The following is a 15,361-nucleotide window of genomic DNA, read 5'->3' as shown; positions in this document are numbered from 1 at the left end:
TTAGGATTTAATTAATTAATTTATTTGAGAGAGAGAGAGAGAGAGCACACATGAGCAGGATGAAAGGCAGAGGGAAAGGGAGAGAGCAAGAAGCAGACTCCCCGCTGAGTGTGGAGTCCAACACGGGGCTCGATCCCAGGACCCTGCAATCATGACCTGAGCTGCAGGCAGATGCTTAACCAAACTGAGCCACCCAGGCGCCCCACTGTGATTCTTTCAGAACTTATTGCAAAGGGATGCCTAGCTGACTCAGTCAGTTTAGGATCTGACTCTTGATTTCAGCTCAGGTCAGCACCTCAGGGTCCTGAGATAGAGCCCCGCACTGGGCTCCATGCTCAGTGGGGAGTCTGCTCAAGATTCTCTCCCTCTCCCTCTGCCCCTCTCCCCACTCACACACACTCTCTCTCTCTTTAAATAAATAAATAAATCTTTGAAAAAAACTTGTGGTAATATGTTGGCTTACAATAATAAAATAATAAACCGATGAATGCATAGTTAAGAGTAGAACAGTACTGTATTAAAGTCCTTTAAAATTTTTAAATGTTTTTCACTGAGAAATTCTACAATTGGTAATCTATCTTATAAAATAACCCTAAAAACTCCTAAACTTTTATTGCAACATAATTATGTCAGATAAATATTTGAAATCAAAGCTAAATGTAAATAATGGAGGAATGGTCTCTCTAATTTTGAGGTGAATAGGATGCAAAATCATATATACAGAATTATCAGCAATCCTATCATCTCTATATATACATGTATGTTCTATATACAGATCTTCCTTGACTTATGATGGGGTTACATCCTAATAAGCCCATTGTAAGTTGAAAATATTATAAATTGAAAACGCATTTAATACATCTATCTACCGCACATCATAGCTCAGCCTATGTGCTCAGAACACTTACATTACCCTACAGTTGGGCAAAGTCATCTCGCACAAAGCCTATCTGATAATAAAATGTTGACTATCTCATATAATGTATTGAATACTGCACTGACAGTGACAGACAGAATGGCTATATGGGGACAGAAGTGTTCTTGACCTTCTGTCACTCCTGACCACATGGCCACCGACTGGGAGCTGTGCTGCCCCTTGGCCCGCATCACCAGAGAGGATCGGACCACATATCACTAGCCCAGGAGAACATCCAAGTCCAAACTCTGAAGTAGAGTTTCTACGGAATGCGTACCTCTTTTGCATCATAGTAAAGCTGAAAAATTCCAAGTGGGACCATTATATATCAGGGACTGTCTATCTATCACTCTGACCTTTTGCTATCCATCCATTCACTCATCTGTCTACATTGAGGATGCACAAGAAATAGAAGCAACGTGCTAAAGTATCAGTTGCCATTGTGTGACAGTGGCAGATGTGTGATTTTTTTTTTCTTTCTTCTTCACATATGTTTGTGTTTTCAAAACCTGTATGGACTATTTTGTGAGTAAAAAAGATAATTTGACAAACTTTTGCGAATGATACGTGAGCTCTGGCTTCCCACTAAAATAATCATAAAGCTTCTTGACTTCTGACTTAAAGAATGTAGAGGAAAAACACACGGGTTGTCCTGTTCCACAAAAACAATACATCAAACACTGGAATACTTACACACTTATTATTAAAAATAAATACCAATAAACAAAATCAGCAAATTCCAGCAAAGCCTGACCCTCACTCAAGGAAGACCTACACTCAAAAAGACTAGGAATTAACACATTCTTCGCTTAAAATGTCAAGTCTAAACTCATTCACACTTTTATTCCAGCCCACACATGACATAAAATGTAATCCATATAGTTCCAAAAGAATTTTCTTAATATTCTGAAAGGTTCCAAAATGGACTACTCTGTGACATATTATCAAAATTTCCCCTTTCTACTCATATCCCCACTCAAGTGAAAATCTGATTATTATTGTACAAATGCAAAAATAATTTCTTACCCCATTGATGTCTTTCTGGGCTTGTTTTGAATTAGAGTGAACAAGCCTTGCAGACAAGAACAGAGCTGAGGTAGAAGTAGGGCTTTAATGAAAGTCAGTCCCATGCCTCCTTCTGAAACCTGAAGACTGTGATTTTTGACTTTTTGCCTTTTTTCCCCACATACTGAGCCTAGACTTTCGTGAGTAAAGGTCTTCTCTCATCCCCCACAGCATCTGCATGTGGCTATTCATTTCTTACGTCACATCAACATCAGCTTTTGTAAACCTGGAATTAACCTTCCACCACCAGGCAACATTCACAAAGTCATGGCTAATGCTGATCTCTTTTTCTCTTTTTTTATCCTAATCTTTAATCAACACCATGGAAAGATACTTTTAGCTAATTTCCAGAGAGGAAGAATCTAAAGATCAGAGAAATTAAGTGCCTTTTCCCATTCTGTACAAAATACTTCAATATTTTCATCTATTAATAACCCACTCAACATACCATAATGTATGTAAATTACATGGTGAACAATAAATTAACACATGGTTGTGTAACCAAGATGTCCAGTAGGACCTCCCTCCTCTGAAGACTTAAACTTTGCTCAAACTCTCAGTTTTATGTCCAGAGTCTCCCTGTGATTTCTAATTATGAGGATTTCCTCTCTTATGATTTCTTCTTCATCGGGTTCCTGTTCAATATGTGCTAATCCACAATAGGCTGTGTTAACTCAAATTCAGGACTCCTTTGGGTTACCCCCTAAAATGCACTCATCCAAAAGCAATAGTAAATCTTGCAAACTTTACTGAAGACTTATCAGAAGAGAAGGTATGTCCTACCCCATAGCTCACAACATAGAACTGCTTTGTAACAGTACCGTTCCTCCCAAAGTAGCTTCCAAGTTGGCCCACCGATAGTGGTGTCTGGCCAAAGTCCAGCAACAGGGTCTCCGGTAGGGGGAAAGCCCTTATTGGTAGTGTCTGTCACTTTCTGTTGTGTAAATATCCCATTCCGGTCATTTTCAAGCTATCAATATGACATCCAGTGACTCAGAGTTAGAACTGAGAAAACCTGTGGATAATTGGCTCTCACAAGCCACTGTGGGCGGGCCCCAGCACAGCAGTGATCATTACCAAAGGTTTTTCTCACCGGGCTTCTCCAATACAGGTCCCATCTTCTCTTACTTCACTTGGATTGTACTGAGCCATCACTACCAGCAAAAGCCATCTACTTTCGCTCTGAATACAGAGCCTCACAGCTTTTCCACACTCTATGGAAGTTTTAAAACGTGTCCATAAATCCTTCGATCCACATCCCATGAGGTTTATGTCCACTCCCCGTAGAAGTGGACCAACCTTAGTAACTGTTAGAATCAAAAGAACGCAGCAAAAACAACTCTTTGTAACTCTCAAAACTAGTTAAAAATAGGCCATAAGTTTCTGCCTTGAATTCCCCTGGCCACTCCTTCCAGCCTTAAATAATAAAGTATTTGAACATTTAAATATGTTCATTACTGCTCACCCCAGATTTGTGGTCAATTAAGTCGCTCACCTTATCTAAACATTTCCCGGGAGTGAGGAACAGGATGAAGGGCTAAAAGAAACTCTGATGCTATTGTTGAGGCAGGGGTATGGCAGCCAATGAATGGGGACGACAAGAAAAAGTAGTACTTTTTGCGGCTAGAGAATCCATTACCACACAGATAATGCCAACAGTCTCTCCTAGTTGTAAAATTCACTGGCACACTCTTCTTCATAGGTTTTCTGATACAAAGCTTCTTGAACTTGGTTTTCCTGTATTCTGTGTAAGGTCTTTTGAAAGTTGAAGGTTGGCATTTTTTTTCCCATTTTAATTCAAAGGGAGATTTCCTTTCATTCTAACTATAGGCTCAATCTTAGCCTATAAACCTCCCAGATGAATGGAGATGAAGTTCCTTGTGTGGTTTATGGAGAACTAAGTTACACACAGAATGCCATCCACAACAGGCAAGCCTCCCCCTTAACAGCCTGCAATCCTTTGTCAAAAAATGGCATAAATTTAAACTGGAATCAGGCCAGGTCCTACTGGTACCACTTTAACCAAAGACTATACCCAGTGTGTGAAGCAGAGGAGTCCCATATTTCTCTGGTAACACTGCCTGCAGGATGCTCATGATAAGTGGCAGAAGCTCCATTTCCATAAAATGACAATGCCAAATTAATTCTAATTATCCTGATCATTGAACATTTAAATGAAAATGAAGACATTAAAGGTAACTAATGACTAGGAAGGCCATTTCTGAGGATGAATTAGAAAAGATTTTAAACAAAGACATTGTAAAACAATGGATTTCAACTGCCCAAATCTTGTCAGTTTGTTTATTTGTACTGATTACACTGAATTTACACACCAGAAAATTGGGAATTATTTGGTTGTTAAAAGAATGTGGAAAAGGCTCTGTGGAGAAGTGCCTCCTCATTTGTGTTTCCTAAAACAAAAAGTCACAGTTAATTATTTCCAAAGTGGTAACTTTATCAATTTTCAGATGCAAATACAAATTAGGAACCAAGGCTATGAATAAATGTGAGAGTTAGGAAGAAAACTTATCTCTGAATAATTGTCGCCTTCATGAATTTGCTTTAACTGAACAACGAAGTGGCAATCGTTCCGGAGTCATCGTCACTTAAGAGGATGGCAAGGAAAGATGAAAGGAAGGTTGACTTATTAGAGGACTATTGATAATTAGCAAATGAAACAGGAAATCCACGTTTATTTAGGAGAAAACCCAAAGTTGATAGCATATTGTCTTCCCTTTTTAGTCTAGAAGGATAACTTCCTTATTTGCATTTCTCCAACTTACCCTTCAGAAGGAATTCCAAAATAATACCCTCACCTTCTAGAAAAGGAAATAAAGCTCCACTTGGCAATGTTGTTTTATTAAACAGCTGGGAGGTAATCTAAAAGGTATAATCTGAAAACTGGTTTTGATTCAGTTCAAACATATTCCCTGCCGGTTCCCAAATACCCTTCACAATATAAATATTTGGGCCCAAGCAGAAACTGAAAATGAAAAAAGCAACTCTGCTTTATTGTGATACATATCAGCATTGCATTGCCAAATTTAGATTGAACAAAAAGTCGAATATGGGAAATACTAATAGGTAATATGTTTATTTTCAATTACTTATATGCTGACTTTCTTAGGGCCCCCTTGGCTTAAATTCAATAAATGAATTCTTTATTTTCTTAAAACTGACATGAGAGGGGTGTTACACTTTCACTAAGTTCCACTTCAGATTCTCGAGTTTAACAATATACTCACAAATGCATAGCACTCCCTGCTATGATTCTTGCCTTAGTCCCTGGTTTCTTGTGGAACTGAGCCCAATTTAATTAAATCACTTGAAGTGAAGGAGCCACTGGGAAACCTTAGAATACTCTTCACGATGCACTCAAAGTGCTTTACTCTTCCTGTGTCGCTGCATTTTGCACTCGCTATTTAGATAATCAACTTCCCCTACCATTAGTTGAAACAAATGAAAATGTCAAAAACTATAAAAGATCAGCAATATCATATGCTTGAACCAAAACATAGAGGAAAGGGCCATTTCTGTCTTGTCCACTGGTATGTTTTGGGGGCTAATGTCACATACAAAATGTTCCATCATCACTTGCTTTATAAATGCAATCCCAACGTCTTCTGCTGATACTATTTATTTTTTGTTGTATTTTGCATACATTTATCCATCTTTTACCTTGTCATTCAGTCAGTCAACAAACAAACAATGTTGAGTGGCCATTAGTCAGTCAGACAGGATATTTATTATATTTGGAGAGTGTACATTATCATTATTATTTTTTTATGTAGGCTCCACGTCCAGTGTGGAGCTCAAAACAGGGCTTGAACTCATGACCCTGAGATCAAGACCTGAGCTGAAATCAAGATGCTCAACCGACTGAGCCAACCAGGTGCCTCGGAAGAGTGTACATCATTAAAGGTAATTAGTACAAATAGAATATCTTAAACCACAAAAAGTGAGCTGAACCAAGAAAATCCAGTTAAATCTTTATCTGCTAGAGCAGATTTTTCAGCTGATGTAAATTGGGGCCTTTCATCATAATAACTACATGCAAATAAAGTGAATAGACATTTGGGACAGATCTACAGGAGATTAGGTAGTTCCACCTTCAGGCAGGGTCAGCAAAGAAATTGGGGAGAAACTGGTGCTGTGGACAATGGCATGAGCCAATGCGTTTGGATAGTACTAAGCTTCTGTTCTCCCTCTGAATCTAATCAAGTCATTGTAGGCAATCATGTGACTGCATACTTACAGGGTCTCTCATGTTCCACATATTGAAATCACTACCTGGAGAGAACAAGGTACTAGGAAAAGGTGGACTCTCAGTCTCGTGATGCCTTCAAGGGGACTGGATCTAGAGAAATAATATGTTGGGATCTCTCTCCTTGGCCCCACTACCATAGCTAGGACAGTTGGGCCTGGCCAAGGGAAGAGGTAGAACAGAGGATCAGCACAAACTTTTCTTGAATAATAGGTGGTATGTAATCTGCTGAAGATTCAGCATTGAAGAAGCACCCTCACTACTGTCAATAATGGATGTTGATGTTTTGCTGGCCCCATCAGTAACCTGGTGGCAACAGAAAACCTGCATATGGTTTGGGGTAACCACCGACTTCTCTGCTTAGGTCAAGCTGAACATATCCCCAGCCTCAGGAGATGGAAGGAGGCTGCAATGTGCAGGGCTCCAGGGAACGTCATTCCCATAGACTTGGAGACGTGATCTAATTTGGGAATCAGCACTTCCCATGTCTCTTTCATAACTGGTTCTGAGCTGGACACTGACACAAATTAGGCTGATCGGAGCCTCTAAGACTCCATTCTGGGATTTTTAGTTAGGGATACCAGGAAGTGCCTCTCTCCTTCCAAAGACAGGTGCTGGGGTCTAAAAATAGAGCTCACACAGATGAAGCTTAATGAATAAATGTGAAATGACAGCAACAGTATTCTGTGATGACCTCTGTGCCCTTGAATTAGCCCCACTTAAAAATCTATTCCTGAACTGTTAGTCATACAAGTCAATAAAGTATTGTATTTTGCGTAAGCAAGGTTGAGTTGAGTTTTCTCTCACTTGTAACAAAAAGCATCCTGACTCATGGTCACTGATACACTCCATAATTGCTATTGATCACAACTTCTACTTAACAAGTAAGGAGCTCAGATGTGTTGGCTTCACCTAATTTATCACGTGCACGTGGTCCCTAAGTGTGTTGCCGACCCTAGCACACATTTACTCTTGCCCACTAGCTGATTTCTCCTGATCTTAATGTTTTTGTTTTTTTTTCTTTTAAGTAGAATAACAGCAGATTAAAATAGTGGAATAATAAATGTGGAAGGATTATCATGAGATTTTAAGTGAAACCACCATTGTAATTATATTTTTTAAGTATTTTAGGCTTTGGTTTATATATTTTCTTTCTTTCTATTTTAGGAACTAAAATGGCTATATATATATATTTTTTTTTTCTTGTTACCTGAAAATGTGCCCAAAGGTTAGAAAGCAATGAGGAGATACATTAACTTTAGTAAGTAAATATCTGCTTCTTGTCCTCAAAGTACCTGAGGGCTTTAGTGATAGGTACCAGGCAAATGTATAAGTGGCCTGGAATGAAAATAGCTTCGAGCTCTCTCAAAGAGCAAAGCTATTAACCCTAGGGTTCTGGTCAAATTCTAGCTCTGGCAAGTTTGCCAAGCAGATTTTAATCAGTGCCATTTTATTTGAAAGCAGTGTAACTCGGAGCGCATCCTCTCCTGCAGCATTCCTGTGCCTTATTGCTAGTTGACATTTAATGCACTCCAACATACCAAAGGCAGAGGTGCAATGTGTATTCTTCAACACAATGTACAGAAGAGAAATGCAGGCTCTCCCCAGGGGGCTTTTGCTATTGGTGCCCATGAACTGAAGCTCTAGAGACAAGGGGAAACTGATGCCCCAAACCCAGGAGCCACCTCTATGCCACGGTAAGAGAAATTCAGGTTCTGTGTTTTTTAGATTCCCTTCATTTCTCTTATGTCTTTAATAGTTCATAAAACAAATTAAAAGTATAGGGAATGAGTTGGATTTAATAACAAGCTACCAGGTAGTGTTAGGAAATTAAGTAACTGGCTTATACTTAAACATTTATAACTAACTGCACTCCATTTTTTTGCATATATTATAGAGAGAGAGATTGAACTATTCATTCTAAAAGAGACACTGATGGGAGGTGCAATAGGAGCCAGAAAAAAAAGAGAAAATGAGTGAGTGCTCAGAGATCTAGAATGAAAACCAGGAGAATCTGTGTTCAAAAAATGAAGACGGGATACCTCAGAGAGGATTTGAATTATAACATGAGAAAAAGCTACTGAATCCGTTTATAAAATTATTCTTGATGACATAAGAGAAGGTACAGCAAAAGGATGAGGTAAACTCCAGGTGCAAAGTGGCTACTTAATGATCGAGTGACTGGTTATTAGGCATAAAAAATGAAGATAAACTTGAATGATTTGGGGAAAGCCTCCAGGAAGTCTGGATGTGGGGAGAAAGAGGAATGGCACTGAACAGCAATCCATCTAGAATGGCAACATGGCAAATTCTGATACACAGGACACAGTCCCAAAACTTGAGTCCAACGTGGTCTGAAAGACAACTTCCTCCCAAGAGTCAATATGGAGAATCTTCTGCTTTTCAGCAGCTCTGAGCCTTCCTAGGAGTTTCCAAAATAATGCTAACAACTCCCTCATCACCTTAAACCTGGTGGATAATTTGTAATACATGTGATAGGCCATTTTATTTCTCTCTAAAGAATAACGAAACCATTTATTTGGTTTGGAACCACTACTCAACATGGCAGAACTGTCTATTCTGAGTAAGAATCTTCAATAAAACCTTTCATTAGGTTTTTGAATATGCAGAAATTTGTTGCCTAAGCAAACATTTTGAGGGAGACAATTGTTTAATAACAATTACAGTGACAGTTAAGTCAAATTGGAAAAACATGCTCTCATTTGTAATTTGTGATATACACTCAGGAAGTTTATGGTACATCTGATGAAGAACAAGAATGTGTACGATAATATCACTGTAAGTGATGAAAAGCAGAATGTTCCCCTTATTTTCTAAGCTCAGATTTCCAAATAAAATATGCTAATTTGTATCTCTTTTTTAAGCATTCAAATAAAGGTTCAAAAATAAACCTAAAATGAGACTTATTTTTTCTTCCAAAAATATTCCAACAGAGAGCCCTGCCACGTTGTGGAGGGTATATTTTAAACTGATTTTTTTTTAAAGCTAAGGGATACAAAACAAGAACAACAACCAATAGCAAAAGCAACTTGGGGTGGGGTTTGTGTAGTTCACAGAGAAATCTGGAGTTAGGAAACAAAACAAAAGAGCATCACCTAAGTCATAAGCTCCGGTTCCTAATCCTGGGGTGGGTCCATCGGCCTTAACTATGCTCAGTATCCCAAACCACAGCCTCATCCCTGCTCCTCATCTCGCAAACACGTATCTTTAATTCCAAGGACAGCCCAGCTTGAGAAATCAGATCTGTAGCTGTGAGTGAAGCCACATGAGCCCTGTTGGAGAAGCAAATCGCTGTCATGACCTGTGGAACAGCTGGTCACCCAGAACAGCCCAATTGTAAAGCATGAAATTTAAAAAGGAAAAAAAAATTTTTTTTTCTTTTTCTTTTTCTTTTTTTTTTTTTTTTGCTCAACTACAAATATTGCAAATATTGGCTGGAAAGCAATCCCTTAACTCACTGTTACCCTAAAAGGGCTGACTTAATGGACTATAACCTTCTCCCAGGTAAATAATGCAAGGTTTTGTGTATTGTGTTTTTATATAGACTGAAGGTTCTCAGAGGTGATAGGGGACCCCTTTTCTTCAACTTTTATTTTAAATTCCTTTTGTGCGTGATACCCAAATTCAAGGGCCTGAGATTTAAAATTAATGAGGAGGTCTATAATCTTTCAGGGCGATCTTAGTAGCTCACTAGTCACAAAAAGACTAAAAGATGGCCAGACTAAAATGCATTTTTCTTCCTGCAGCATGGTTCATGATTTAAAGTCATGAAGAAATAATTTTTTTTTTTAAAGAACAAATAAAAGCCTTGTGCTCGCTTTTCCTTCACATTTGAATATGACTCTTATGCTGTTGGTCTAAATGAAATTTGTCATGCATCCTTACACAGATGGATGTTGACTTTCTGTTGTGCAAAAGTATTCATCCGGTGTTAGCGTAGACCAGGCTGGTATTTGGAAGGAGCCAAAGGTTCCAGCCCTTGGGAGACATAATACATGGCTTGTCCTGGCTCTCTGGCAGAGGGAAAGAGTGGGGAACTATATTTAACTCACATAACTGAGCATAAACCCTCACTAGAAACATCAACCTTTTCCTCTGTCCTCCAGCACATGAATTCATTAAAAGCTCACTTCCCACGCAGACCATAAAAACCACCTCTGATTGCAAGTCCTTGCTCATGTCACATCTCAGAGGGGAAGGCCCGGAGCTCCTCCCATAGCACAACTTAGGGTCATTTGTCCAAACCTGGACCTGGGAAGATACAAACCAGGAATCTCTGCCCAATCTACAAGTGAGGAAGCAAAAGCAAGGGGTGGTTCAGTGACCCGTTCCTGGGCTCAAGAGGCTTTATTTTGAGATCAGTATGTACTTTGTGGTCCCTGAGTTTCACCTTCTGGTTTTTCCAAAGAAGCAGATGAAAAATATTTTAAAAATGTATTGCTGTTGTTTTTCTAGATCCTGGAGCGACTTTTAGAAAACTTCATTTTTTATTACCTTCCCTTAATAAAAAAAGCAATTTTAAAAACTCTTAAAAAAAAAAAACAACAGAAAGGAAATCAGAGCCAAAGGCATTTAATTAGTCATGAAAATATAGGGCTATTAAATATTACCATCTTAATTTTGGAAAAGAAAATAAAGTTTTGAGATAGTTTCAATGCCTTCACTTCAAGATCAGATAAGAGATCGCTATAAGGAAAGAAAGTAAATCAGGGCTGTAACCCCCCAGTCAGTGACCCTTGTATGCCAGGGGGCAGTTCTTTAAACATGAAATAACAAACACTATCACTCACTGGAGGAAAAGGCCCATAGATTTAAAAATTCTGGTAACTGTTTGTAGCACTTATGGTCAAGAAAGTAATTAACATTTAGAGAAACATATATATCCCATGCTTATAACTTTTTTGTTTTTAAATTTTTGACGTCACTTCATTTTCAGGAGTGGGAAGTTATTTTGACCTTTTTCTGTATTATATTTTTGAAATTAGCTCATCAACCTTCCCTTAAATATTACACTTTTCTTTATTCTTTAAATAGAGTGTGTAATTATGAATGCAAATTGTGGGCTTGAAACCTGAAAGATGTGTTGCCTTTTTCAAGTATTTATCCTTTGAAATGTTCAAAATAACATATTGACAAAGGTGTATGCTTTAGAGAGGCTTTAACAAAACATCTGTGATATGATTGTTGCTATGGAAACTGGTTTATTAAACATTAAAATTAATAACTCTGAAAACCATTTAGGCTGACATGAAAGAAAGAACTTTATAAATGTAATTGAGGCATAATAGGAAAATAATCTCAGAGCAGAGGGACCTCCTTCATGATGCCTTCTGGGACCAGAAAGACCTGTAGAACAATGTCACGGCTGGTCCTCAGGGGCTGCAGGAATATGAGAAAGTGAATTGTGGTAGACCCCTGGGACATTTTCAAACATTTGTGTAGGTTTTTATTTCTTCCTAGGTTTTTTTAAGACTGCTATTTCCAGGTTTATGTCAACCCAGGGTCACATTATAACTTTTGTGAACCCTAGAACTTTTGCCTTCCTTGGACTCCACCATCATAATACTATCAATATTAAAAAATTATTTTTTAAGCATGTGAACAATTATTTTTTTTCTATTTTAGGCAAAATTGAATAGATTTTTATGGCCCCTGAAAATTGCATTTGATTTTGATGTGGGAATAACATTAAAACTTTCTTTAAAAAACAATAACAAAAAACCTTCTTTTTTTTTTACCCTGAAGCTTTCTTTCTCTTTTTGATTTTAAAATAAATTAAAATATTTTCATGGGCCCTAAAAATATCATGGTCCCCACACCAGTACAATGACCCCAGCTTAGTCTGGGTGCCAGTGCTAGGAAAGAACTTCATTCTTATTCATGTTTATTCATGTATCTGTGTTTTCCAATTTATCTTCATTAAGTGATATCAGATAATAACAAAAACATTTTATTAAAACTATCATATCCTAGAAAAGATAAAATAAAAATATTAGTCAACATCTGGACAAATTATTATGAAATATCAAACTCCTGTCTTATGCTAAGACATTATTAGTTCAAGAGGAAACCTGCTGAAACTCCCATATTGATAATTCCTTATTCCAATATGTCTGGTTTCAATCAAAGTGAAGAAATTATCCAGCTTACCACATGCAGTGAAAAAACTATGTTAGGTAAAGCAAAGGCAGAGGCATTTACTAAATTTTGTATTATGGAAATGTCACTATTAGAGACTGAATTGTGTCCCACCAAGATTCATACGTGGAAGCCCCAATTCCCAATGCGACTATACTCGAAAACAGAGCCAGCAGGGAGGTAACAAAGGTTAAATTAGGTCCCAAGGATGGGACCCTAACCTGATAGGACCGGTGTCCTCACAAGCAGACAGAGAGACCCCTCTCTCCTTCCCCCATGCACACAGGAAAGGCCACATGAGCAAGGAGGGAGGCTGCCCCAGACACCAACCCTGGGGGCACCCCAAGCCTAGGCTTCCAGCCTCCGGTCCATGGTATTTGGTTAGTGGCAGCCCAAAGTGACGACTGTGGTCACTGATGAAATATTTTATCCCCTGCCTGTGGCTGACCAGCCCTGTGGTCACCTCAGGGCACTCCTGTCCAGGAAGTGAACGTCACACCAGTTTCTTTCACTCAAAGTAATGGAAATAATAGCTCATATATATTCCTCCTTAGGGTAGACATTTTAATGCAACCTTCATAATCCTAAGAGGCAATTACTATTATTTTTTTATTTAAATTCAATTAGCCAACCTATAGTACATCATTAGTTTCAGATGTAGTGTCCAATAATTTATCAGCTGCGTATAACCCCCATAATGCTCTCCTAAATGCCCTTTATCCCCATTTTACAGATGAGAAAACAAGCATATTAAAATCACCAGCTGGTGTGAGGTTGCGCAGCACAGAATTAATGGACCTGCATTTTAAACCCAGCGGTCTGACCACAGGGGCAGTCTCCTTTTGTTTTGCTTCATTAATCCAGGTTAGTGTAGGACCTGTTAATGGGTAGGATTGATTAGAAAACACTGAATATCAATTTTTCAGTGTGGACCTTTGAATAGGTTTATCTCTTGTTTCTCAGACCATGGATTAGGATAAGGAAAGAAAAGCATGTGCCCTTCTGTCCCACAGCACACAAGCCCGTGTGTCCTCAACAGGCACTAAAATGGAATTCTAACAGCCACATCCATAAAATCACACATGTTTCAACGTTGGGAGGGTCTTCCCTGCACTTGTGACCAGCCTTCTCATTTTACTCCTGGAAAGGGGCTTTGGGAGACACGGAAGGACATCTCCGGCAGCACCCATTTGCAAACAGGTCTGACTTCTGGCGGTGCAGCCCCACCCTCTTTGCAGGATACCACGGGCTTGTCAGATTTCTTTCTGAATTCATCCCCGTGCCCTCCAAGAAGGAAAACTAGTCCTTCTCATGCTGAGAGAGGAGTGGTAGCTTGCTCCGCAGCACCTGGTGAGAACTCTGCTCTTCGGGCGCCTGGGTGGCTCAGTTGGTTAAGCGACTGCCTTCGGCTCAGGTCATGATCCTGGAGTCTCGGGATCGAGTCCCACATCGGGCTTCCTGCTCAGCAGGGAGTCTGCTTCTCCCTCTGACCCTCTTCCCTCTCGTGCTTTCTCTCATTCTCTCTCTCTCAAATAAATAAATAAAATCTTTAAAAAAAAAAAAAAGAACTCTGCTCTTCTACTGAAGAGGGTGCTAGTAGGTGGTAACACACCTTCAGGTCCTCCGCAGGGGATGGTCCAAATTCTGCTCTTGTTGCCAGGAGGCTCTGCAGATACTTCCGAGATACTCCGTATCTAGGCAAGACCTACACAACGTATCTTGGGAGGAATCCTGGTAAGATCCAAGACAAACCCCTTGAAGTCTGAATATTTCCATTGGAAATCATGCACACACCTAGATTATTTACTGTAGAACACTGTAGATGCTTCGGTACCAGATTTCCTTATGTTGGGGAAATCTGGTAAGATCATTAACTAAAAGCTCGTTACTGTTCAGTGATTTTTAATAAAAAGAGCTTCTCCTCTGAGTGTCAAAACAAAACAGCATCTTCCATATGTGTCAAAATAAAAGAAATAAGATGGGGGGTGTAAATTCCTATTATCACATTGGATATTTTCAAACATAAACTCATTTATTAAATAATCACTGCAAATCACTGAAGCTATGGTAACAGACCTCAGTTTCCATAACAATATTTTTGCTCACAGCACTGAGGGAGTCCTCTTGCACATTTTAATGAAGTATTTGAAAGAGTTGTGGGCATCTAAGCAGAAATTCCACACTCTGCTATCCTGACACACACAGTTTATTTTTAATAAAACTCTCAGTATGACAACAGGCAAGGTTAACTGGGTAGTTTCCTATTTATAGGACAATCAACACCAGGGTGAATATGAAGACTGTTTTCTTTCATCTTTAGCACCGATGCAACAAGTCAGCAAAAAGCTTCTGCCCCAGCTCTGTTAGGTGTTCTGAGATCAAAAGCACACAAGAAAACAAATATCAGATACTCACAGGGAGCATGTTATTTGCCACTTCAGTGAGACTTGCAATCACTCTCATTTCACGCTTCTGCTTTAAAATTCTGTTGCTCATTTTCCCTAAAAATAGATTCTGAAATCCTGTAGCTCCTTATCCTACACGTGGCTGAAATGTCTACTAGCTGTGGGGAGAAACGTTCAAAGCCCTTGGCGTAACGAAGAACATGTGGTTAATTATCATTACTTTTTAATTTATGGCTGAGGAGCTCTGTCTACAAGACAACCAAAAACCAATTTGAAAATGAAAAGGTAAATTGTTGATGGGGTTGTTATTAAAGACAGCTAACCATTAACATGTCTTGATTAAATGTACTAGTTCTACTTTTTTTTTTTTCTTGCCTATGTTGTTTACTTTATATCCAAACAAAAGACTCAAACCCACATTACGGTGGGAAAACTGGTCAGATCAGTGTTTCCCCACACAAGTTCCCAGAAGTGCCTGCTCGGCTCGTGGCTGGAGCAGCCTGACCACTTTACCTGGCACGTGGTCTGGCCATCCCAACTAGGGTCACTCCA

This window comes from Zalophus californianus, chromosome 3, assembly GCF_009762305.2.
Source record: "Zalophus californianus isolate mZalCal1 chromosome 3, mZalCal1.pri.v2, whole genome shotgun sequence".
In the NCBI taxonomy this organism is placed as follows: domain Eukaryota; kingdom Metazoa; phylum Chordata; class Mammalia; order Carnivora; family Otariidae; genus Zalophus; species Zalophus californianus.
The sequence above is the reverse complement of the archived record's forward strand: the minus strand, read 5'-3'. Positions refer to the sequence as shown.